This window comes from Bradysia coprophila, unplaced genomic scaffold, assembly GCF_014529535.1.
Source record: "Bradysia coprophila strain Holo2 unplaced genomic scaffold, BU_Bcop_v1 contig_24, whole genome shotgun sequence".
In the NCBI taxonomy this organism is placed as follows: domain Eukaryota; kingdom Metazoa; phylum Arthropoda; class Insecta; order Diptera; family Sciaridae; genus Bradysia; species Bradysia coprophila.
The window spans coordinates 224,522-252,153 of NW_023503501.1; the positions used below are offsets into that span (position 1 = coordinate 224,522).

A 27,632-nucleotide genomic window follows, 5' to 3' on the forward strand; every position below is an offset into this window, starting at 1 on the left:
CTAGCACTTTCAGATCTAGCCGGTCCTTTTCAAAGGGACCGCAGATACGAGCCTGGAAACTGTGAGTAGCAAAATTTCATTTTTGTATGTCAAGTTTTCCATATTCTATTAACTGTAAAGTGGTTCTTTTCGATTTGTTTGTTTCTAAAATGTGGTCGGAGTGTCATAATACTTATAAGTAAGTAGATACTATAATTTTCTGTACACGTGAGAGTGTATTGGTGAGCTATGATATGAATCGGTTGGTAGGGAAAGTAAACGGTCGAGAAGGAAAGTAACGGTTGGGAAGGAATGCACCAACACACTCTCACTATTACAGAAAAATATCTTTCAAAATACCCCAATACACACTCGATGTGTGTTTTCGCTTGGGCTTCGCCCGCGCGTGCACACACATCTTGTGTGTATTGGGGTATGTTGAAATATACTATTCTTTCAATCCTGAATGCTCCACCCCGTTACCAATCCGAGTAATCCCGGATTTCTTTACTTCAATCAAGTTTTTTTTGGTTTTCTGGTGTATTTATAGCATTTTTGACGTGAACAGAGGATTACTTTCGCTTTTATCAAGCTTTTTCGGTTTTAGACTGGATTTACAGCATTTTTGAGGTGAACAGATGTAAGTTCTTATGATTTTACTAATCCTGAATGCTCCATCCTATTCCCAATCCTACAACTTACGGATGAAGATGAAATAATCGCTTATTCTCGCTCAAAACAACAGTAGCAACGATTTTGTTTAGTGTTAATGAAAAGATAATCGGAACTGTTCTTCATTTGGGAAAATGTTGGGAATTGTTCTTTCCAAAAGAAGGTTCCCGCAAAATCGCGACTAGTATGATAAAAGATAAAGAATCATAAAACTTACTGACATATTTCTGGCCAAGACATTCTTTAAATCGATTTTTCACCATGAATCCATGATGGCTCATTTTTGGCCAAATGAAGAAAAATCTAGATTTGGTTATGGTCTACATTTTCCTCCATTTGTTTAAGTTCAAAAGCATTTCAGCCGATGCAGTCGATCTAACATTGGTAATGGTCAGCTTTAGGAGTCATGGAAAAACGTCCACATTTTTTAGTGCTTCAAATCATAAATAACTCGATAAAAATGCATTTTATGAAGTGCTCTACACCCTGAATAGACACCCAATAAAACAGGCAGAATTATTTCATTTCGTAAATTACATTTTTGTGGAGTTTTTGATGAATTAAACCTACTGACAGCACTGAAAAATATAAAAATTATAATTTAAATGATCCATGGAGGCAAACGGTGGCTATCGCAAACGGTGACCTAAAGTCGACACACATATCTATTTCATGTTGATTTCATGTTGATTTTTCGGTTTTCCGTGCATTTGGTAAATTTATCAAAAAATTGAAGCCCCAATACGGTTTACCAATTAAACTTGACATCATATCTAAAAATTTCGCAGCTACATCAGGGACAAAACACTTGAATATATTTTTATTGCATTTATGTCCGATTTCCATTAGAAAATTTAATAAAATCCAGTTCAAGCTCGCGAAAGCAACTCCAAACCGAATTTCTTTTAAAATTCTTCCAATTAATTGATTGTATCGTATAGTAGGAGAGATGATTTCGAACATCTACCTATCTTAACGAAACGCTTTCAACAATTTGAAGTCATAGTTTCTGATACAAAGAACCGACATGTATATACAAACATTCACTATTGTGCAGATAACACCGCACGTATTAAGTATTAAGTGTAAAACGGCTATACATCAGCTATATGTGCTATGCTGCAAACGTTTTCAACGAATATGTTTTGATGAAGTAAATTAAGGGTAAGAAAATCGATATTGAACTCTTCTGTTTTTATTTTCGTTCTATCTTTTCTCGGCAGCTCTATCAATATGTTTCACACAATATGTGGGTGAGTGTTTGTACAAACTTTCCGTGTTAATGACCCTGTATTGTTCGAATACTGTAATTATACAGATAAAAATAGATGGAGAAAATTGAATTTGGATAATAAAAATGAACCTATTTCATTAAATATTATTTTATACATTTTTCACTCTAGTAACTAGAGCAACTAGACTCCTTCTCCGTTCCATACTCGTTTTTCGTTGAAAAATGGTTCAATTTAAGGTCCCCTTCCCTCCAAGTTATGGATTACAGTGTGCTTTATCGGCTTTTATTTAGTTCTGAACATAGTTAAGATTCTTTAGAAGTCATAGATGCTTCCAGTCAATTTCCATTTAATGATGTTTTCGCGCCAAATTTGAAAGTGCCTTGGCAAAATCAAATTTTGCGCCAAAATATCATAAACTAAGAATTACTAAATTGACTGGGAACATCGATGACTTACAATTATTCTGAAAAGTGTAAAATTGTGTTTACTTAAAGTGGAACAAACTGTATGCAATTGAGAAAATTTTTAATTTTTAACACAAAAATGCCATTTTAAGATCGAGTCAGATTCGGGTCTTAGGTGAAATCTTAGTTCAGTTTCGGCCAAAATCAGGTCAGGTTTTCGGTGAGACCGAATGCGACCAGTTTCGAGTATTATTTCGTCTGTAGCCCATTGATAACCATTCCGAACTTTTGATCCACAATTGGTCATAATGTTATGTTAATTATCATTGAAAGTTATTCGCATCTGCGACACTCCACGTATTATATAGTACCATCTTATGACTTGATATAATATAAAAACTAAACCAAGACCGATGCTATCGCTATCACAAAAAAAAAAATCTGCAATCCATTCTACGATAAATATCCCTGTTTGCTCATTTTCCATTAGATGGTAATAGGTAAAGAAAGTTTTAATGGACATTGTGATCTACGACCAGCAAGCTCTTAACCAAGATTTATACGATTTTACTTATAATGCATAGACAACAAGAGAAAAGTACACCGAATGCCGTAATAATTACTTATACTCCATGGATATACATACCGATGTTGTGTGTATACTATTTCAGCTACATAAAATAAATGAATCAAGCACTGGGTCTCGGTTCAAAATAACAAAAGTACATTACGTAAAGGCGGGACTATGGCAAAGAGGACATAAAAGTTATGGCACCATTACTACATCATAGCACCAGAAATGGTTGTACTTGAAGGAAAAATTTTTAAAGACTTTTTTATTTTTAAAGTTTTTTTTTTCTTTCGTTTTATTGAAAGGAGAATGTGCATACTTCTGAAATGACGCTGGGTTTATTTAAAAAAAAAAAAATGTTATTGACGCTGGGATTTTATGGAATGAGGAAAATATAATAAGTTTTACTGCCCCCGTCGTGATAAAGTTTCTTTTACGAAAATTTTACAATAATTGTATAAGGTTCAGTCTTTTCATACTTTTTGTTGGATTACGGAATGAGATGGTACGATAATGGTAAGATGGTAATATCTTTTGGTATCAATTATTTTAAGCTCGATACCAGTGTTGTATAATTGTAACGTGAGAGGTACGTAAAAGCAAATGACGCAAGTGATACGTAAGAATAAAGTACTGAGAGTTCTTACGTAATTCCATATACTTATTAATTCGAATGCGATGTCGAATCAAAAATTCAATAAATATTAATGGTACCGGAGCTCGGATCGCTAGGTGTTAACATCTGATTTGAATATTGGCAAAACGATGCATTATAGTGTAATCGACAACGACGTCGAGAAACTTAAATAATTAACTGAATCTAACGTCGTCTTTATAGCAACATACCAGTGCCTATTTTTAGTGAAATTTTCATGAAATTCGTGAAATTTCGTGAAATTCGTGAAATTTAGTGAAATTCGTGAAATTTCGTGAAATTCCTGAAATTTCGTGAAATTCGTGAAATTTTGCGAATTTAATGAAATTCGTGAAATAAATTTTGAAAATAGGCACTGCAACATACCAGTTAAAACAAGTGAAGTAATAGTTTCTTTCAGAAATGAACATAACGTTTTTCATAATGTGCGAAGTGTGATTTCCCATTTTCTCTACACAACAAAAACATCAATTTGTTATACCATTTATCGCAACAAAAACAAATGTGACAGCCAGAACAAGAGGGGAGAAAATAGACATTTTCTCACCCGAACTGTCAACAATTGTGACTTATGCCTTTTTGAGTGGAAAAGTAAGGTTTATCACATCCGCTCATGTAAAAAAGATTTCATTTCAATCTGTCAAAAGTACTTGTATCAAAAATAGTTTCAATTGAAACTAGACAATCGATTTCTACGATGTTCCAGCAGTTTGTGAAAATTAAAATTTTGGACGTCTGTTAAAGTTTCATTTTGATCAAACGAAAGTAGATGATAGGAATTCTATTTCACTTTTCCAAACATCTTATTAATTATCACGTTTTGTTAGAAAAATTCCAATAAAGTCATACCAAAAAAAATTAAAGACATAACCACGTATTACGTACAACCAAATATATAATCTTCAATGTGATAAATTCATAGTCAGGAGATTAACGATCAAACAACCGCAAAAACATCATACGGTTTTGAATGCATTAAACAAAAATTTTAAGAAGAAAAAAAAATGACAAACTCATCGACTGTGAAAAAATATAATTATAAGTGGTCGGACATAAATAAATTTTGTCTCTCTAAAAAAAACAGTAAACATAAATTAGATTCAATATGAAAATTATACCGAACTGCGACAACAATAAATACCCGCACGCGAACAATATATAAACTAGAAAGATGCGTGTTAGCATTTTATTCGTTACAATGACTGATACGTTCAGTCAGTGAACAATTAAATCACTCTTCATCAGTTCCAAGGCAAGGAAAGTGAGTCCTCCTCAATCAGATCTATAGGAAACATCCATTAGCCTTTAGAGTCCTTCAGTACTTCATTCTTTGCGTTCTATTTCTTTCTGAAATAACTTCACTCTGGTAAAAATACCCATGAAATGTCATTGCAGTGAAGTTGGTTCATAAAAAAACGGAGCGCTGACATTAGTAATTCTCCGACGAAACGTACGATAAATGTAATAGAATTTTACGAAAATCTGTTACATTTGAGCTTTAGTTTCTAAACAGCATTTCCATATCATTGAACAAACAACTGTCGTTTAAAACTGACAAAACCCATCACGTAACTTTCCGGTTTTTAACCACACACGATATATAAGTTAAGTCACTCAAACACATTTAACGTAATTTACGAAGTGACTCTGTGCACAATGTGGTTAGTCTGTCATTTCGGAATTTTTATACTAATCGAAGGTTGACATTAGGTTAAAAGCAAATAATTAGTTGGGTGACAAATTGAATGACAGACTGAGGTAATTTATCTGCTTGTTAAACATCAAGCATTGAGCGCATCTGAACGATGACGGAAAATTGGTTCGGAAAAATGTGTTCGTGAACTCGAAAGTTGAAGAAATAAAAACGAAATCTTCGTTGAACATAAAATGCTAAATGGTATATTAATGTCTCAATAAAATTATCTAAATGTAACATTTATACGACCGATCTGTTATCGTGTACATAAAAGCGCCAAATAAAAAAAAATTGAATTACAAAACATCTCCGTCTATGGTAGGTTTTATTTCGTCAGAATCAGATTCTCTGGATTCTCTATCAATAAAATTTATTTGAATTTAAATCGTAAAATGCGCCTATAATTGATAAATTATGACATTTATCTCTATACACGAATTGTTCACATTTCATACAATAATACACCATCCAACTACCAGTGGACACACGTAAACTGCATTATATAATTATTGGTGGTATGCACACACATTTATTTCTTATCTCTTCATGTTAAAAGTGCATAAATGTCTTTTAATTTACTCGTGCAAAAGCTTGCACATTTCTATATAGCATACGTAAAATTACATGCCATCCATGCTCGGTGGGTATATATTCCTCTTTGCCATAAAATGTGCATAAAAATTTGCTCGCAATCGACCTAAAGTTAATGTGAAAACGATGTTTTCGATCAAAAAGATAGATTTCATGTGAAAAGATAAAGGCTCCTCTTCGCTGTTCCCTTCCAAACCGTAAATGCTACGGTGAGAAAATGAACACAGAAAAAAATGAGGTGTCGCATTCAATTCAGGTGCATAAAAATGAACTTAGCATTTTGAGGTAGGTTGAAAATATGTGGAATTATTACTTCTTTGTATTCATGATGTTAAAGGTATTTACTTCTGTTATCAGTTGCGGGCAACGAATGACACATATGTATTTTATCGGTCGGTTTTGTTTGTTTCTTTTGGGATGCTTTCTTGGTTTTTTTCTGCAAGTACATTCATGCAAAAGAAGCTTCGGTTGAATAGTTAAGGAATGAGAAGTCAGAGCACATAGGCGTTTTTGGTGACTCGGTGCTGTATACATTCTATGAATACCGAATTAGTGCTTAGCTTTTTCTAGTTGACTTTTTAATTACTGAACCTTCTGAACATCGTTTCTTTGTGAAAATTAAATTTCACGAGTTATCTCATTTTGAAACTCAACTTTTTTTCTGACATTTCGGAAAAGCTCGGAAAAGTCCAATGAAAATGGAAAATTTGGAAAACCAAAGTGTGTCAAAAAAACTTTGGACTTTCCTCTTTCATTTGAGCTATATATAGCTATGGTAGGAGTTATGGCGGCTGCACAATAATTCATCATACGTACCTCTGCACCGTAAACTTTAAAGAGGTGTGAGGAGAAGGGAGGGGCTAAAATTTTGGGCTCCACATCGCATTAGACTCTCGAAGTCCATATTTACCTATGGTCAAATTTTCAGACCTTTGTCACAAAATGCTCTATGCAATTGTGTTTTGTATGGAGTGGAACCTCTACTATACATAATTACATTGACACTCATTTACGCTCGCTTGTGTGGGTATACCTGCTCGTATTCATTGAAGTACTAACCAGCATTTGTAAATTTTTCGGTTGTGGACTTTGGAAAGCTTTGGAGAGCTCTAGCAAGCCTCTAGCTTCTTCTTGATTCCACTGGGAAAGTGGAAGATTTTAGTGGAATGAGAAAGATTCTCCGAGCTCACGAAAACTATTCAAAAGCAGAGACACAAATACTATACGGTATTTGAGCTTAACAAAACAAGGTACGTCCCGCCCAGCGTCAGTTTAAATAATTCTCAACGGGAAGTTCCGAATTTATTCTCTAACTTTTCAAGCTGCCCTAGACTGTCCATCAGCTGAACATAGATTATAGCGGGCCATTTGCTCATTAGAGTTTTATCGGTAACATCACTGTTAAAGTTATCGCTTGTATGAATGTATACGAACAGGTGCTCCCTTTGTTCGTCATCTCTTACAAATCAATGAAATTAATTTCGTTTTCTTACAGTAACTTCGCTACAACTGTCATCGATACAGCCCATCCATTTAAGTTTCTTATTAATTTATTTTTCACTGAACACTGCAACATATGAGATTGCATTAATATTCCATGCGAGTAGAGGGTGTGCGATGAAAATTCAGTAATATCCTCTGTGTATTTCAAAATGACAAAAATAGATTACGAACGAACAGCCACTTGACTTTCGATCAACCGAAAAGACATTATTAAAGAGAACTTCTTCTGGTCATCGTCAATCCAATAAAGAGTTATTTTTGATATAGAAACGGAATTAAAAGATTTTAGCGTCACACTTGAGGTATTTTTGATGTTTGATTTATAATACTCTCTATGCAGACACGACGATTCAGAAAACACACTTTCCAGTGCTCGTTTTATATATATTTTGTAAGCCAACGAGTAAACGAAAAAAAAAAGATTTTTTTTTGAAGCTATCACATGGCATTACATATATCGCGCTTCAATATTTGAATTGATACAAAAATGTTTAAAGTGCCTTTTAACATATTAAAGAAAAACAGACACACTGAAAAATAATCGTAAAACTGAACTGGGAGATTATTCAACCAAAACGATTTGTAGATGATGTTGGAAAATGTAAAAAAAGAACTTTTTTTTCTCGGTTATTGAATTAAAGGTCGCGTGCTGCATAAAAAACATGTATAGTTTTTGTAGTCAATTTGGGATTATCTTATCTCGAACGCTTCAAAGCATATAGTGTAACTTGTCATAGTAAATTCGGGTTTTTAAGGGCAAGACACATTTAGAGTTACAGCTTGATCAAAATTAAGTCATAGTTTGATTAGTGTTTACAAACAAATCAAAGATAGATTGTGCTACCACCGTACGGTAGGTAAGATTTTATGTTGTATTTTAGTGATGAGGAATAGGGTTGACTTATGAGCGTCATTCTTCACTGAAGAAGTCGTGCCGAATACAACTTCGATTTTAACGGAGTAAGGCCTGTTTGAAAAAGAATTTATATTAGACTATTGAGCATTGAAAATTCTACAAAACTGCCGAAGGTGCCGATGGTCTAGAAAGTGTCCTCACAAAGATTGCCTCCCATCGCAGGTCTTTTCCGACTTTTCCTCATATTTTCTGATAGACAGTTGATTATATTTAGCTTGTGGTGTGAGTTTGTAGAAGAATTCAAGTAATACCAGCGCACCTGGCATGTTCCGGTCAGTGACCTATATGTAACCAATTTTTTTATCATTTCTGAATGGAATTTTTAAGCGTATCTACGTCGCCCACGAAGCCAGTGGAGACTCTGCAACCGGTGCTGGTTGGTGAGCCAAGGACACACAACATTCCATGACGTATGCCTGGAAAATAGTTTTCGATAGTCTACATTTTCCGTAAACGCAGAGCCTAAACTTTACAAGTCTCAAAATTCGATACGTCTTGCTCTTTGGCTCCAATAATTCTCCAAATATAACTGATGCTAGATCGTAGGTTTATTCCAAAATATTTCCATGACAATCTTTTACAACATTTCGTAAAAACTTGAAAATGATTTGAATACGAAGACAATGGACTCCTTGCATTGAATGACTTCATTAAAAGACAATTCTTGTTTAAGTTTATTCCCACTGAACAGAATACAAATTCACGATTCATTTATACAATTATTCCGAATCCAAAATAGTCTACCGAGAGAGAGGAAGTCTCGGAGACAATAAATGACTAAATGACATGTTATAAATGCAAACTAATCCAACGATAAAGATCTCAGCTCCAGTGTTTTTATGCAAATTTTGAAATTTTTATTTTTTATATTTCTCATTCGGAAAGACACAATTTCATTTCATAAAATATTGTATGTGTATCGTCCACAAGACAAGACATTGTAGATTGTAGAAACTTGAATGAATATTCATGACGTCACAATTCGTCGCACATTTTCTTAAAGAAGTCATTTGTGGTGTTTTCGGTGAGTGATTCGGAGGTTATACAAAAATATGCGCGATGTATAGTTAATATCAGTACAGTGGATTTGAAATCATAAATTATGAGACAAATTAAGGCCGCATTTGAATAATAATCGTGGAACAGTGACTTTAATTTTTATTCTCTAAAAAAAATGGTAATTTTTGACCAGAATAATATTGTGCTGCTGTTGGAACGAATTATACGTTGTATGAGAAGCAAAATGTTCCGTTTCTTAAGACTCTAATATTATGTCAAATTAAATGCGCGCGGTGAATCATATCATGTGCTGTTTTGCATTTCATCTTGGCGGATCGAACAAAGGGGATGAAAACACTATGAATCTCGATACGAAGTTTACGGTTGCCCTTGAACATCAATTTACAATTTAAATCATGGCATTATCTTCAAACATATTTCGTGATGTAGATGCTGCTTTTGATGTATATACAAAGAGAGATAAAAAAAGTTTTTAATATCGTCTTGAGTTGCTGTAACTCTACCGGTAGCTCTATAATATGGCAAACAGAAAAGTGGTTCTTCTTCAACCGTTCAAAGTGAAGGTTTTTAACACAATTTTTTTTTGTATGCTTCTTCTCTCCATTCAATCAATAATTATGTTTAATAACCAATTTGAATTGTCTTTTTCTGTTTCGTGACAAAAAAAAATCCGACTGACTGTTATGACCCTAAGTGACCGTGTGAATATTATCTCGAATCTTTTGCTACGGTTTCACGTATACTTATGTATGGTGTTTTCATTGTATGATGCATCGTATCAATTATTTATAACATGTGGTCTTTAAAACTGGTTATTTATTATAGTTCAGGTGTTTTATACAGGTAATTTACTATTACTCGTTCCGAGTGAACCACATTGAACATTGAGAGAAATGTGTATAGGATAATGCCTTTTAACTTTATGCTTACAACAATTATCTATGCGAACAACAAGTGTTTTTTGTCGAACATATTTTACGCATAACTCGATGCGACTATACTGTGTATCTAATTTAGTTTATGTAAGCAATATGTTTTAGCGGAGTAATTTGCTTTGACGGAGCCTTTTCAGATGGGTAGGGACATTAACATTTCAGTATTAAAGAGATAAGGACTGAGAGGGGTACGAAGTTGTTGTGGTTTGATTTTTACAGAATTTTGTCTAACAATTGAAAATTTAGATTCTCTATTTTCGTTGTTTTTTCTAAATACTTAATAGCCGCATGCGATGTGTAAGGAAATGTTAAAACACAGAATCTAGATTATCATTTGTTAGACGAAATTTATGTAAGATAAGATAATCATGTATATAGCTAATTTGCTATTTTAATTACAATTCACATAAAATCACAGAAATAAAGGTCACACTTCTTAGTCAATTTCTAATCAACTTTCGTCTCCCCTTAAAAATCACAAATTTATGCTGACGTCCTTCAAATAACTCCTGAATTTACTATTAAAAACTCCTCCCCTCTTCTCGTTCTTCACTTCACTCGGCAATGACTTGAATTCAATGAGGCCTTTATGTAATACTGAATTACTGTGGGAATAATTACAGTCCACAAACAGTGCCTCTTTTAGATTGCTATCGCCAATGGCTATTTTGGAATTTGCGCCACAAGTGTTTTTTCTCGGCGCCAAAATTCCATATTGTTGCATGCCTTAGTTTACTCAAAAAAACGGGCAATTGCCCAAAGTGTCCAAGTCCATTGGGAAAAGACGGCACTGACCGACCACAATAACTTCAACATCAGAAAACATTTTGCAATGCACTTTTTGCGATTTGCAGCTAAAATATGACGTGATGTTGGTAACGATGTCAACAAGGTGGATTTTTCTGAACAGTGTCAGTGTGACCATAATTTTAAAAAGTCTGTTGTTAGGCTCGTATGAAAAAAAAACCGTAAGACACTAGGCCCGGACTGGCTCATGCAGCTTAGACCGTAAAAAATATTTTGTCTATTGCTTCAGATCGCCCGACAAGACAGGAGAAGGATTATGACATCAGTTCACTGTCCTCATCAATTCTATGTTAAATCTGGCGATTGAGGTTCGATTCATTATTTCACTGAAAGATGTCGCTGCATTCAACAACGCCAATGAAACAGAAAAACAATTAATTTTTCATTCGACGAATTTCAACCAAATAAAATGCCACTTTATAACATGTGACTCCGGAACAGTAATCACGTCATGAGTAAAAAATTGATGATTTTTCTGTCTACATTGACTCGGTTGCAACGACATCTTTTAGTGAAATGCGAACCGTACTCTATTGGTAGAGTTGAGATAGAACTGAGAAAATAGAACTGATGCCGTGATCCCTCTCCTGGGTGAGAAGGTCTAACAATGAATAGATCTGTACTATTTTTCTAACATACAAATCGTTCATTTTACCAGTGCTGAGGAATGGCAGCGAACTGTTGATTTGTGCAAGTAAATCACAAATAAAAAGACTGGAAATTGTGCAAAATAAAGCACTTCGAATCATAACTGGAGGTATTAAATCAACTCCCATTACTGCGATGGAAATGTTCAGCAATGTCAAGCCAATTGAATTGTTCTGCGAAGAAGCAGCCTTAAAATTGTTTGAGAGAATTCGACGAATCTCGAACTGCCTTTGGAACAACATCAAACCTATGAACAACACCCTACGATCGAAAGTCTCATTTTTCCACAAAATTCAAGATTTACATACAAAATATGACTTGAATCTGCAAATGAATGTGTTACAACACAGAAGAAGCGACGAGCAAACATGAGAAAATTTAGAATGGCAAAAAATTCAATTAAAAAGACACTGGCGGAAAATGTTGTTACTCGTCAGTCAATTGAAGCAAGGAGCAATTCATGGATTTGTTATGCAAACACTTGAACCGAATTGGCGTCAAAAGTTCCCCACTATGTCCGTTGTGCATTTTAACCGAACAAACATCCGATCACATTATCAATTGCTCCAGATTAACTGCTTTAAAAACCAATTTGATGCAGCAAAACCTTAACGACGAAGAGCTGTTTTCAGAAATTTATTGGCACGTTAGGGACCGTCAATAATTTAAATGATTCAAGTATATTATTGTAATTATAAATGTTCTTGTCCAGAAATATAGCATTAGACAAAAAAAAACAAAATTCTCTGCTGGAATTTGGTTATCATTCAAATTTATTTTTGGGTTGGTTCCTCTTTCCAAATAAGCAAACATTTCATGATAAAATTATCCCACCGACATTGTTGGTTATTATTGTTATTATTATTTTGATGATGATAAACGACATTTCATATAATGTCGTCGTTAATCTGTTAAGTACTTATGTTTTGTGAAACGGTGGAGTATATTAAATGGACGTTCGGCGTTTATTAAATATTATAATCCAAAAAATTGATAAAATATTGATGTTATTAAAAAGCAATTTTATATATTGGAAAATAACTCATTCATGATTGAGTATAGTATATGTAAATCCAGAATGAGTGTAGTATTATGGCCGAACTACCTACAGCAAGTCGAATGATAATTTATTATTAAAATGATAAATTGTGACATTAAACAGATAACTGAAAATGAATAATTAATATTGTTAATACGTTGCTTAAATGCAAAACATGATGTTGTCGACGATAAGGCTACTTTTTTTGCTTCTCTTTTTGATGTATTCAAGCTGCAAATTATAAGCTGGAAGCACGTGTAATGAAGTGGTTGTCAATTTTTGTTTTTGTAATATAATTTGAAGAATAAAAAAGATCGGGATGAAATGAAGGTTGGAGGAGCTGATAACACTTTTACAACTTGAGGATAATGGTCTATTGAGTCAACAGTCAGTGAAAAGGACATGGTTCGTTTATTTGATGAATAGTCACAAACTCTAATGATTCACCACTTAAAGTACTATATCCCTGGTAAGCCATTCAGTAAATCGTGGCAAGCAATTATAAATATAAAACTTGTATATCACTCCACCGAGCTACACCACCATTTAATCAAAGTTTTTGGAGCACAATGTTTCTAACACCGACCACTATATATACTATATACTATTAGGCCTGCTCTGACTCCGGGCAATATGGGATATTGGGCTAATGAGGTGTTTTTCTGGTCCGGAAGGCTTAAATATTGGATCCGTATCTTTTTTTAGAATTTTAAAAAATAGTTTAGGCATGGGGAGCGAGGCATTTGTACAAATGTACGAAAGCGTTGGTTAGAAGAGAGGAGAATGATGGTATACATCTTTTTTACTCTTCTAACCAACGCATTCGTACATTTGTACAAATGACTTGCTCCCCATGCCTAAACTATTTTTTAAAATTCTAAAAAAAGATACGGGTCCAATATTTAAGCCTTCCGGACCAGAAAAACACCTCATTAGCCCAATATCCCACACTCCCCGGAGTCAGAGCAGCCCTAATATACTATACACAGCATCCAGCACACTCTATAATTCTAATTACCAACGTAAGAACATAATGAATGAATCCCTATAAAATTTCACAAGACACACATAAATTCCGAATGGCCATAATAATTCTCAAGGTGTTCACAAACGATCTTAGTTGTAATTAATGTCCACTCTTATTTGACAAAGCAATACATCTCCCTGAATGAGGTTAACAACACAAAACTATAAACTTTGCTACAAATAATGCAACCAACAAAATTGATGGTCATTTTCTTTTCCCCATTTTGAACGAGATTTATGTGAAAACACATTATTAGTGGCTATAAGATGGATTCTGGTTCGTTGCTATTATATTACAGCTGTTTCGTTTATCGATTTACATTTTTTTTTTTTTGGGTTGAAATGTATTTTTCAAATGTTTTACAACTTCATTTGAGGTCGGTTTTGGTTTAAATTCGAAAAATAATTTTGGCTGAAATTAATTTCCGAATTTCCTATCTCATCTCCTTCAACATATTTCGTAGCACAATTCCAATATTCGATGTATAAGAAAACTCTCTTCTTGTCACGCCACATGATGAGGGAGTCATACACATATCATGTACTCCATCTGCTTGACAATCACTATCTCATATATCTTTCCAAGCACATACACCAGAATTCCACTATCCGTGAGAAAACAACCTTTGTCTTTTCTAATAAAGAGGAAATCATTAAGAGCGACGACATAAAGTAAATCCAGAGGGGACTTGTTTAGACATTAGGACTGATGGTCGTGTAACCAACATAAATTAGTTTTCTCTGCCCAGACACTTAAAACGAAATACGTTTTCACTACACGACCCATTTTATTTACTTCTTTTTTTATGTTACGTTTCGTTTGCTATTCGAGAGGATTAATTGCTTTGCGGCAAATATTTACAACCGTTGATATTGTGTGGAATGAGAAGTCATTTCGGGTAAATAGTTAAATCTTTAATTGAAAGTTGTTAATGACAACATTTGTAGTGTTTGCCGGCTTTGCTATTTTTTCCCGGGGTAGTGTAAAAAGTAAAAAATTGTCACTGGATGGATCTGTTTCAATGGGGAACTGTCGTGAAACGAAAATTTTATGTTTTTGTCAAGTTAGTTTTTCATTATAAAAATGCCAAGTGTACGTACAAGAAGTAACAAAGTGATCTAACAGGACTTTTCCTAAGGAATGTTCAATGGCTCTTTCAGAGAATGAATGCGAGTTCTGGAATCGAGTTTGGTTTCGAGTTCTGCTGAAATCAAGTTCTGCTAGATTCGTGCTCTGCAGGAATTTGATAAGGAATCAAAACTGTTCCGAAAAATGAAAATTTTTACAAGTGAAATATTTCGTTAAAATTTTTAGACGGTGGAAGCGTACCCAAGATTGATACTACGTTTCCTCGTTGAATTTCGATTCCTAGCCGTTGGAATTGAGTTCTGCTGGAATCAAATTCTACAATCGAATGCTGGAATCGAGAACTGGAATTAATTGTTGGAATCAAGTTCTGCTGGAATTGAGTTCTGCTGGAATCGAGCTCTGCTGGAATCGAGCTCTGCTGGGACAGAGTTCTACTGGAAACGAATTCTGCTGGAATCGGATTCTGCTGGAATCGGATTCTGCTGGAATCGGATTCTGCTGGAATCGGATTCTGCTGGAATCGGATTCTGCTGGAATCGGATTCTGTTGGAATAGATTTCTGTTAGAATTGAGATCTGCTTAAATCGAGTTCTGCTAGATTCGAGTTCTGCTAGATTCGAGTTCTGTTGGAATCGAATTATGTTGGAATGGCAGGGCCTATTATTTGGGAATCGATTTTGGGAATATTTGGGAATATTTGGGAATATTTGGGAATATTTGGGAATATTTGGGAATATTTGTGAATTTTGGGAATATTTGGGAATATTTGAGAATATTTGGGAATATTTGGGAATATTTGGGAATATTTGGGAATATTTGGGAATATTTGGGAATATTTGGGAATATTTGAGAATTTTGGGAATATTTGTGAATTTTGGGAATATATGTGAATATTTGGGAATTTTGGGAATATTTGAGAATTTTTGTGAATATTTGGGGATTAATTCCCAAATAATTACTCCTTTTGAATATATTATCCCAAAATGTTTGGTTTCTATTTTGTATTGTTATCAATAAAGCTTTATAAATCGTGTTTAAATACCATTGACATTTAATCTCATCCATCAGAAGTTTATTTTCGATGTTCACAAATGACTTAGAAATAAACCAGTGGCATTACAGCAGGTATTTTCTATCGTTAAAACTTTTACACCTCGTCTACTTCCCAAATATTCCCAAAATTCACAAATATTCCCAAATATTCACAAATATTCCCAAATATTCCCAAATATTCACAAATATTCCCAAATATTCCCAAATATTCCCAAATATTCCCAAATATTCCCAAATATTCCCAAAATTCACAAATATTCCCAAATATTCCCAAAATTCACCAATATTCACAAATATCCCCAAATATTCACAAATATTAACAATATTGATTCCCAAACGATGAGGCTGATGAAATCACAGTAGGCACTGCGTTTCTGTTATACAGATAGATGACTTGTTTTTGTTGTATGAGTTAAAACATAATCCTAAGCGGTAGCTCGTATCACTAAAGCCTCCAAATTTGAAACTTGTCAATTCAGTGTTCATGCTAGTAGCAGGGCTGTGCCGTAACACATACATTTTTTGGGGTACCTCCAACGCCGCTGGCTTAAAACACTTTATTATGTATCACAAATTTTATAAGCATGATATCCACTGAATCGTTCAAATTTTATTTAAGTCTACGTCTACCTGGTCTTAAATTTTTGTGAATATTTGTGAATATTTGGGAATATTTGTGAATATTTGGGAATATTTGGGAATATTTGTGAATATTTGGGAATATTTGGGAATATTTGGGAATATTTGTGAATATTTGGGAATATTTGGGAATATTTGTGAATTTTGGGAATTTTGGGAATTAACTCCCAAATAATAGGCCCTGTGGAATGGAGTTCTCCTGGAACTGAGATCTGCTGGAATCAAGTTCTGCTGTAATTCTGCTGGAATCGACTTTTGTTGGAATCAAGTTCTGGTGGAATTGCGTTCTGCTGGAATCGAATACTATAATCGAATGCTGAAATCGAGTACTGGAATTGATTGGTGGAATCGAGCTCTGCTGGAATCGATTTCTGTTGGAATAGAGTTCTGTTAGAATTGAGATCTGCTGGAACCGAGTTCTGCTGAAATCGCATTCTGCTGAAATCGAATGCTGATCGAGTTGCTTACTCCTAATACTTTGTGTCGTACACTAATTTGAAAATTATCATAAATAAATATGACTCGGAAGGTCATCGTTCCTTAATTTTACAAAATTATTTAAAAGATGAAACTACTCTAAGTCATCCAGCTTCAATCAAATTAAGTTTGTTTGTCTCCCGAAATTTGACTTATGGGCATTTCAAAGAATTTTAGAATGTAGATTGTTTCAAATTTTCAGACCGCACGACATTCAAATTGATAACTGCTACGCCTTCATGCACAATACCAAGTAGTTCTCAGGGGAATTTTCATTTTTAAAACATCACAAAATAACATCACTTATATGCACAACAGTTCTTGGATGTGCTCGAGGACACTATCAGCATTCCATTGGACATTAATTCTTTTTTTCACGATCACGCATAATATTGTCGTTGTATAATTTTACATCGTTCAGACTACAGACTGAATTATAATATGCCATCATCACGGCCCGTTGAATCATTATGATGGCATGTGTTTTGTGTCGTACCGAGATATCGTGACAAGTTGAGGTCCCTTAGGGGCCGACATAAACAAAATATATTTTATAAATTGGAATTGGAACCGAGAAATGATTATGTTAGATTGTAATGTACGTTTCAGTTGATTAAACGACAACATTATTCCCGTCAATCATTAACAATCACATGGAAATTAATGAATTTAATGTCTTGTGGTTTTTTCAAGATTGTTGTTTTTTTGTTGTTGTTGCCATTGTCCGTCATTGTTAAATGTTGAACAGATCAATTTTTCGTATAGTTAAATAGAGTTTGAGGTTTTTCAAGATTTTTTTTTTGGTACGAACATTTTTGGTACCCAATATTTGAGTTGTGTTCTTTTTTTTCCACTTAATTGTGGATGATAGATTAGTTTGGTTCTTTTTTATTTAATGCATGAGAATCAGAAATGAAAGATCTTGTTTGGTTGCTAAAAAAACTTATAAAATCGACGAAGTAATCACCGTACTTAGGTACCAGTGATTCTGCTCTTGTTCTCCTAAGGATGCAAATAATTATTACATTACCTGTGCCACTGAAATAGCCTTGACGTTTTACTAAATAAACCCATAAACAAATCCAAATAATAATACAAAAACTAAGTAGATCCATTGGAGCGAGCCTTAAGAGTGATATCGCCAAAACTTGAACCAATTTTGGGGAAAATCAATACTTAGGTTCGGCGATCCGGGCGAGCTATAGCGCGTTGGATTCGTCTTTCAATTCTAGACAATACGTATCTTTTCCTTTTTGCTATTAATTGTGTACTTTTGGTGTAAATTGGTAAAATGCAGGCACAAGTCATAGGGTAGGGAAAACACTTTTTTAGTATTAACTCGAGGTAGACGATTTTTTAAAAGTTGAAATGTTGTGCGAATGTGCGCCTCTAAAAGACCTATCATTAGAGTATAGGCACGAGTCGGTGCCACTGTACGTTCGGGAGTAAACAATGAAAGTATGGTCGATTTTCGCACAGTACTGCTGGCCTGCAACAGAACATTTCCGTGAAACCGACAATGGGGTGTTGTAGCTGGACACACTCACTATCATCCCACGTAAACTAAACCTCAGAAAAATTGTGTTGCATTCCAGGAAGTTGCACGAAGTAAAGAGTTGCCCAAACTTAACCAATTTTTTCATAGTTTCGAGTTCAACGAACGGCGTTAAAGTCTGATTGTGATCAAAAATTATCCTTAAGTTATGCTATTTGCATTTAGTGATCATATCATGAGGCCAGGAACGAACAATGCCATTATTCTTTGTCTATACATACCAGAGTGGTTTTTTTTCGTATGTCTGAAAATTTCAATTTCAAACCGCCTCAAAATATGGTATTAATTAGCTGATTCCAAAAATATGTTTTTTCTAATTTTTGGAATCATTTTAGTGATCCGGAAAAATCGTCAAAGTTTGTATGGAAATATATGGGAAAATTTTTTTTACATACAAACTTTGACGATTTTTCCGGATCACTAAAATGATTCCAAAAATTAGAAAAAACATATTTTTGGAATCAGCTAATTAATACCATATTTTGAGGCGGTTTAAAATTGAAATTTTTAGACATACGGAAAAAAGCCACTCTAGCTGAGTGTAGACAAAGATTAATGGCATTGTTCGTTCCTAGACTCATGATATGATCACTAAATGCAAATAGCATAACTTAAGGACAATTTTTATCACAATCAGACTTTAACGCCGTTCGTTGAACTCGAAACTATGAAAAAATTGGTTAAGTTTGGGCAGCTTTTTACTTCGTGCAACTTCCTGGAATGCAACACAATTTTTCTGAGGTTTAGTTTACGTGGGATGATAGTGAGTGTGTCCAGCTACAACACCCCATAGTCGGTTTCACGGAAATGTTCTGTTGCAGGCCAGCAGTACTGTGCGAAAATCGACCATACTTTCATTGTTTACTCCCGAACGTACAGTGGCACCGACTCGTGCCTATACTCTAATGATAGGTCTTTTAGAGGCGCACATTCGCACAACATTTCAACTTTTAAAAAATCGTCTACCTCGAGTTAATACTAAAAAAGTGTTTTCCCTACCCTATGACATGTGCCTGCATTTTACCAATTTACACCAAAAGTACACAATTAATAGCAAAAAGGAAAAGATACGTATTGTCTAGAATTGAAAGACGAATCCAACGCGCTATAGCTCGCCCGGATCGCCGAACCCTTGTTTTCAAATTGGTTCAAGTTTTGGCGATATCACTCTTAATGACATACCAATATTATAGAAAATGTGTAAGTATTTCGGAGAGAACCGAGATCAGATAGAATAACATTAGTGTGACCTTGCTAGTTTTAAAGTCGCAACATACCTTATTTCAAAAGTTGCCAAAACCCTGTACTTCCTCCTTCATATAAAGCACAGACCGAACTAGCGAATCTTAATCTATTTCTGAATCAAGATGTCTCTTGGAGTCAGGGCCTATTTTAAAAATTTATTTCACGAATTGCACTAATATTTTGTATTTCTCCATTATAGAAGAAAATGTCATTTTCCAAGTTCTGTATCCATTTTAAAAGATATTCTGATAAGTGGATTGGTAAGTCTTTAGTTGTATAGGCCTAGCTATGGACAACATGGTTGTTATCACCTTCAGAAAGGTAGCTCTCATCACAGAGGCCTCCAAATTGGAGAAGTTGTTTTATGGAAACGTCACATTCTCGCTCAATCAAAGCTGAACCGACAAAGTCACTTGTGGCACACTTTTTTAGTAAACACTTCTTTACCCACTTTCGAATCTCTATTACTGTTGAATTGCGTCACCTTTACTATTCAAAGTTTTTTTGACTGATTCTATACATGGGTCGGTGTAATAATAATTGGTTTTCCTGGCAAATATCTTACAAATAACAGACTTTGAAAGAGTAGTGTGGTCAACAGAAAATTCGGATTATGTTTCAGTTTGTATTCAGATATTTTCTGCCTGATAAATATAGGGTGGTGTTGGCGTGGGGTAATTTGACACACGGTGCTAAAACAACGCATTTTTTAACTACATAAAAGGTGAACTAGCACACGATTTTTCGATACCAAAATTTTGTTAAAGGAGTCATTGCATCAATGCCTTGGCTAAAAAGCATTTGCAGCAATAAACTTGCGAGTGCGAGTTCACCTCTTACATAGTTTAAGTGTCCACTCCACTCAACAAAAAGTACTCCGTGAGAGAGCCGTGAGAGAGCCGTGAGAGAGCCGTGAGAGAGCAAGCTGTCAAATAAACAAAGAAAAAATTGAAAAAATTCAATTTTGTCTCTCACACGGAGTACTTTTTTGATAAGAGGAAACTAAGCATTAAAAGTGCGTTCTTTTGGCACAGTGTACCATATTCTCCGATACCGTGGTATTTCTATTGCGGTCTAGCTATCGTTAGTTGCTTTTATTGTCCCATTCTTGCACCTCTTTTCTTAAGTGTCCATTCCACTCAACAAAAAGTACTCCGTGAGAGAGCCGTGAGAGAGCGAGCTGTCAAAAAAACAAACGAAAAATTGAAAAAATTCGATTTTGTCTCTCACACGGAGTACTTGTTTGGTAAGAGGAAATTAAGCATTAGAAGATTTTGCTAATATAACATGACAATCCAAAGTTAATAGAATCTAAATTATAAATTATGTTTCTACGACGTTGGTCCCAACATCAGCTTGTATAAGATACACATTTCGTATAATTTTACACCAATACATGTATGAGTTGACGCTTTTGATAGTTCAATTTGCCCTCTTAATAGACTGTTATGATCAGAGCGAGAGAACCGAAGACTAGTTAATTATAACTTGCCTTGGGGTACTTGTCAAAATATTGCTTTCTTTTTCAGTATGTTACGTTGAGAGCGAGAGGACCGAAGACCAGTCTATTACAAGTTGTCTTGAGGTACTTGTCAAAATATTTCTTTATCTTTCATCATAACACTCTATTAAGAGGGCAAACAAATACCATAACATTTCGTATTTCATGTTGGAACCACTTATTTTACGCAATTTTGTTCGACATTTCCTCTCTAGGTATAAGTACTCTTAGGAACGAATCGTAAGGCATAGTGACTTATTCAAATTCTTCATTTTTCGAATCGACTTTTCACTGTGAAGCAATGATAGAACAATTTTGGATTGATGATGCAAAATGCAGTTCGTGTAGCCTGGTAAAATTGTCTTCATTTAGTCAAAAATGTGCCATTATGGCTTCACGGAGAAAGGTTAATTAAACTAAAACTTATCAGAAATTTTTGGGAAGTTTGATAAATTTAAGGAGACCGTGACATATGCTGGAGAACGTGGTTGCTCAAAATAGGCCCGATAGCGACACTCTTCTCGATCATGTGTATCAATTTCCATTTTCAATGCGATATTTACGAAACAGATACGCAATACAAAAAAAATTCCAGAGCAGCTAATTTACAACCTCCAATAATTTAACGAGATAGCGGCTCGAAAAGAGCCCACATAACTACCCATTAAATATGAATTAATTACTTCTTCCACCTTTCTTGTTTGAATTTGCTGTGAAGTTAATATGAACGACAAACAATCGGGAATAAAATTACTTACAGTAAATTTGAATATTTTGTGTTGACGATACAAGAAAATGTGGAGAATGTACCTTAAAGTCATTCCGTGCCATTTAAACGGCTCACAAATTTCTCCAACAAACACCGGCATTATACCATACATATATGTATATATACAATACAGCCACCCACTCTCATTGTGTATTTGGTTAAACATTTTACGTTACAATTTATTAGAGCCACCGCATGTATTTCCATCATAAAATGCTTTTCCATTTTACTATGTTTTGCCAGGGGCAACGATTGTTTCAACCCTTCATAATATAAAATAACGCCAGGACTTCCGTTTGGTATCGTTTAGTCATCAGTTTGCGTTTTCTATTATATGTATTTTCGTTTAATAAATGCGGCACCGAATTGAACAATGTTGTTGTTGATTCATTTTCAAATGGAATGACAAAGCAGTTAACAACGTACAATTTCGGTAACGACTAACGACATTACATCTTTGAACGAGCGGCGGGCTAATTAAATTAACTTTGAATAATTTTCGGTTCGAACCACCGATGTGATAACGATTCCTCTTTGCGGAGGATTTGTTTTTTTTGTTATTATGTGACTGTTTAGCTGCAAGTGAAAGTGGTCATTGCTGAGAGAGTATCTGTTATCGGATGCCCTCTTGATTTAAAGCTTTTTCGAGTGTGTTGACAGCTCCGGTGCTGAGACACATTGTACAGTGTAAATACAACAAAATATTTGTACAATTTTCGGGCGAAAAAAGCAAAATGAAAAACAATCAATCAAAGTGTCAAACACAAGTCATTCAATTCACACCAAACCTTGTGGACTTACAAGATAAATTGAATGTAATTTAAGAAGCATTTAAAACATTTTGTTTTTATATCTAATTTGAGGGTTGCTGATGAAGGGTTTGTTTACCGGATAATGTGACTAGAAACAAAAATTCCGTTCAGTTCATTGAATTGTGTGCTCGATCTAATATGTTTCACAAATTTGGCGAGTGGCGTTTCGAGATGATGTCGTGGAGTCAATCGGATTGCGGCAGATAAAATTACTACACTACGGAAAAGTGAAACACTCGGTCGGGCATGGCAATAATGTTTTCTTTCCGAAAGCGTTTAATAATCAAATAATCAAAAGCGTTTAACTGGTTTCATGATCAGACCTCGCACTCAAAAATGGCGTGCCTTATTAAGGAAATAAGGAGGTTTTTTAAAAAAATAAGGAGAAAATAAGGAATTTTTCGGTTGAAATTAAGGAGAAAATAAGGAGCTTGGAAGTAAATTTTTGGGTAAAAATCTTGATGATTTTTTATACGCACACCCCCTGCACGCTTTTTTAGGCTCATAATCAAAAATTACGAAGTTTTTCAAAAATTCCCATACCCATATTCAACGATTTTACACTAATTTAATCCACTTAAATCCACTTAAACGCAATGGGCCACGTTCAGAAACGAAACGTTCATGACATCTGGGTAAACTTTCACGACCAAAGTACATCGTGAGAAATCTAACCTCAAAGTAAAACTTGACAGCGTTAACTCAACGAAACGAATGTTCACTCAGTGAAGAATTTTTCGTTCCTGAACGCGGCCTATGAATTACCATGGTTTAATAGTAAAAGTTAATTTGAAATTATTAACCTTAGCTTACCGCTACTTTCTTATACCATGTCAATTGTTTATTTTGTGGACTGTGAATATTTACGTGTAAATATTAATACAAATAATCCACACAACCCACAAAATAAGACTATGGCTCTTTACAACATTCCATTGGTTGTAGGTCGTGTTTTGAACCTCAGGATAAAACTGTACATTTCTCAATATGCTACATTCCTTAATTTTCTTTTAGGTGAAGTAGAGATTTGAGGTCAGAATTATATCAAATTTGTAAACAACACAATAATTTGATCAAATGAATTTAAGTTTATGTAGGTCTTGTTTTTTTGTGTGATCTACCACCAAATAGTTTGTTGGGAAAGTTTCCCTCTTAGTACATCAGTGAAACAATAAAATAATGATTCTTCCCATAGATGACTTGGAACAGGTAGATTCCATTGACCTTTTCAAGCCTCCAACAGGTCGCACACAAGTGGCGTCCACCAAAATTTTGAAACTTTGGGACCCTCTCCCCCACTGTGCTCTATTGTCGTTAGATTGTTTCTTAGACTGACTTTTTGTAAAGTCGATGCTTTAACTGACTTAGTATGACCGCGCTTTTTAGCGTGAGACAGAGGCAATTCTTTCCAAACATTCGTCCGTTACCTTCAATTCTACCCTCCCTCCCCTTCTTCAACACCGCTCTTCCCATTGAGTGGGAAGGTAGCAAAATTACTGTAATCCACGTGGATATTTTTCTTCAGTAAAATCGACAACAAGGAACTACATTTCTATGGTTTGTTTACTAGCAGTAGGAGATCGGGTGAAGATTTACGATGACCCTATTGCTCAGTATTCTGCCGCGCAGCGATTTTTTTTTATTATCTGTTATCCAGAAATGTAGTTTTCTCGTCAAAATTATTGAAAAATAAGGAAAAAAAGGAACTTTTTCAAAAATAAGGAGGAATAAGGTGGTTTTTTCAAAAATAAGGAAAATCAGGAAAATAAGGAGTAGTACGACCCCTGCATGATCCATGCATTTCCCGGTAATCTGTTTGAAAAAAATTTGAATTCCCAGTAACTGGGTAACTATGCCGGATACCACGTTATTTCCATGCCCGCACGTTTGCGAACCACATTTTCAACGTAAGAAGTACTAGATTTTTATTTTCTACTTTATTTTTACAGTATCGACTTGGTATGAATTGAACGGGTGTGTTATAAAATTGTGAAAGATTGTTAGTTATTTATGTATTGGACTGTAGATTTTAGCTTATTCCGAACGAAGTGAGGGCGACAAGCGAAAAATTAAGTAGGGTTAATTAAGGGGTCATTCAAATAGTGCGCACGCACTTAAGGGGGGAGGGGGGGTTGTTAAAAGCGTGCAGAAAAGTGCGCAGGGGAGGGGGGAGTTAGCTAAGAGCGTGCGCACTCACTTTGGTCCGAAACTTGTAAACTAGAAATGTACCAAAAACCTACTAGAACTATCGCGTTGCTCAAGAAACTCTCTAGTCGGTCATTGTATATTCTCAAGAAAACAATCAGAATAACCAAACGCATGTGGAATTACTTCTTCAGCAAATGAAAGATTTCCTGTACAAGTAGGAGTGAATTTCTTGAGTCAAGCGCTCTAAAGTCTAAAATCATTATTTAACATAATTTAGATACGGTGTTATGTTCATAGTATGACCTACACATGCGATATTTTAGTTCAAGACAGACAAAGGTAAGTGCTATTCTACTTTGGCTATTGGCTTTGGTCTCACGTTACATAAGGAAATTGTATTTCCAAGTTCGAACTATACGTTTATATGGGTCACTTCGTCGAAGGATTGATTCCAAACACCTTCTCTACACAATTTGTATAAGAATGAAGTCATCTGGATGGAACCAAATATCTTCTCTATACAATTTTGTAGACGGACAAAGTCATCTGCATTTAATTAAACACCTGCTCTACACAGTTTTGTAGTAAAATCTTTATACAAATTGTGCAGAGAAGGTGTTTGTGTCAACGCAAGTGACCTCATCCGTATACAAAATTGTGTAGAGTAGAGAAGGTATTTGGTTCAATCCAAGTGATCTCATCCTGACACAAATTTGGTTGGGAATTGCGCTGGAATCAATCCTTCGACGAAGTGATACATATAAACGTATAGTTCGACCTTGGAAATACAATTTTCAATAGCCAAAAAAGACTTTCGTGTGGTGTTACACTAAAATTCATCACACTATCACGCAAACACTAATTAAAGTTTATTCTATTGAATTTCTGGATCCGTTACCAGAAAAGCGGACAATTTTTGGAATACAATTTTTTTTCGAAAACGTGCGCACTTTTAGGGGGAGCCTCCCCCGGGGAGGGGTTTTGAAAAGCGTGCGAAAGCGTGCAGAGGGGGAGGGGGGTATCAAAAAGGCCCAGGAAACTGCGTGCGCACTATTTGAATGGCCCCTAAGTAAGAAGGCAGTAAGTTTGTTTGGCAAACTGTTTTTTTACAGTTCACAACTAATTGTGTTCCACACTAAGAAAAAGGGACTATAATAAAAGGAAAATTAAAAAAAGGCATGCAAAGTACATTTCCTTTACAATATAGTATATAAGAAACGTGTAGTACGGATACACGAGTGCTTGTGCTATTATTAGTAGAAATCTCTTATGAACTTCCTTATTATATGTGAGACATTTTGATGCTAGACCCATTCGAAATTTGACCATTACATAGCAGATTGACCTCTGCGAAAATAATCCAATATATGGAGAATATTCTCCATTCATATAACGAGCATTCCTTTGTTGAAGGCAATAAACCAGGAGAGGGATTACGGCGTCAGTTCTATTTTCTCTATCTCTATCGTGTAGCACATGACCTTAGGACTCCGGAACAGCAATTATTTCTTAAATCGGTTCTATATCGGCTTGATATAGAGTCTTAAAAAAGGATGTGATGAAACGGCAGCAGACGTTTTTTCAAACCCTTATCCCCAAGCCGATATAGGGCCGATTGAAAAACTGATTACTGTTCCGGAGTCCTGACATCATATGATACACGATGACATTTTATTTGACTAAAATCCGTCGAGCAAAAATTTAATTATTTTTCTGATGACATTGGTTTTGTTGCAGCGACATCTGACATGAGATAGTGAATCGTTCTCTATCGGTAGAGTTTTGATTGAATAGAGAAAAGAGAACTGACGCCGTAATCACTTTCCAGAATACATTGGATGCTGCAATGTAATTCATTAATTGTGAAACAAATTTGTGATACTAGCAGACTCAGAAGTGTCGAGTAGAGTTTATATACCCGAGCCGAAGGCGACACAAAATTGTTAGCTCATGTAATGAATTACTTTCTCAGTATCTGATGCAATCTACTAATTTCACGGTAGGCAAACGTTAGAACTTTAGCGATATAATTTTGCTTGTTAATTCTATATCCACCTAGGCATCGTGTGCTGTGCATAACACCAATACACTCACACTCCGTATGCGATAAAATATAATTCAGAGCATAACGGAATGTTCGTAGTTATGAAATCCTATTATCGCAAGGTTTCGGTTGGTGGTCGATAGGTAAAAATCTAGTCCATCATTGAACGGTAATATTTCCAGCTTTATTTTGGTTCCACATAACCAAATTGATTTTATCTGTCTCTTGAGTGTTAAAAAACCGTAATCCTGTATACGAATGTTGGCTTTAAAATGTCACGACTTCTCCCCCCCCCCCAATGACAGTCTCCAAATCCAGCAAAACTGGTTTCAATTTTGTTAATGACGTTGTGAACGTGACTCTCGTCTAATTTCATATTTAATTCACATTACCACCAAAATTTATTATTATTTGTTTGCCATAAAAGATAATATGTTCCTCTTACACGCTATCATATCAACCTCAATTCTTCTCCCAACCCCGATATCAAACGCCACACTTTTTTTAAAAGAATTAAACTCCTAGTCTTCTCCAGATATACGGAGAGTGAAAAAAGAATCTCATAATGTCATGAACATATATCAACTTTTGCCTATAAAACA

General features: G+C 34.9%; 1 protein-coding gene and 1 long non-coding RNA gene across 2 annotated transcripts in view; one reads left to right on the forward strand and one right to left on the reverse strand.

The window, feature by feature from the left end:
* The window catches only part of LOC119077594 (zinc finger protein basonuclin-2), a 160,152-nt gene that overhangs the window by 20,371 nt on the left and 112,149 nt on the right, over window positions 1–27,632 (forward strand). The gene's annotated exons all lie outside the window — the stretch shown is intronic.
* LOC119077596 lies at window positions 1,911–13,456 on the reverse strand. Its single transcript, XR_005087835.1, has 3 exons — window positions 13,270–13,456; window positions 8,753–8,757; window positions 1,911–1,921 (listed from the first exon to the last, which is right to left on the reverse strand). It is a non-coding gene; the product is annotated as an uncharacterized LOC119077596 (long non-coding RNA).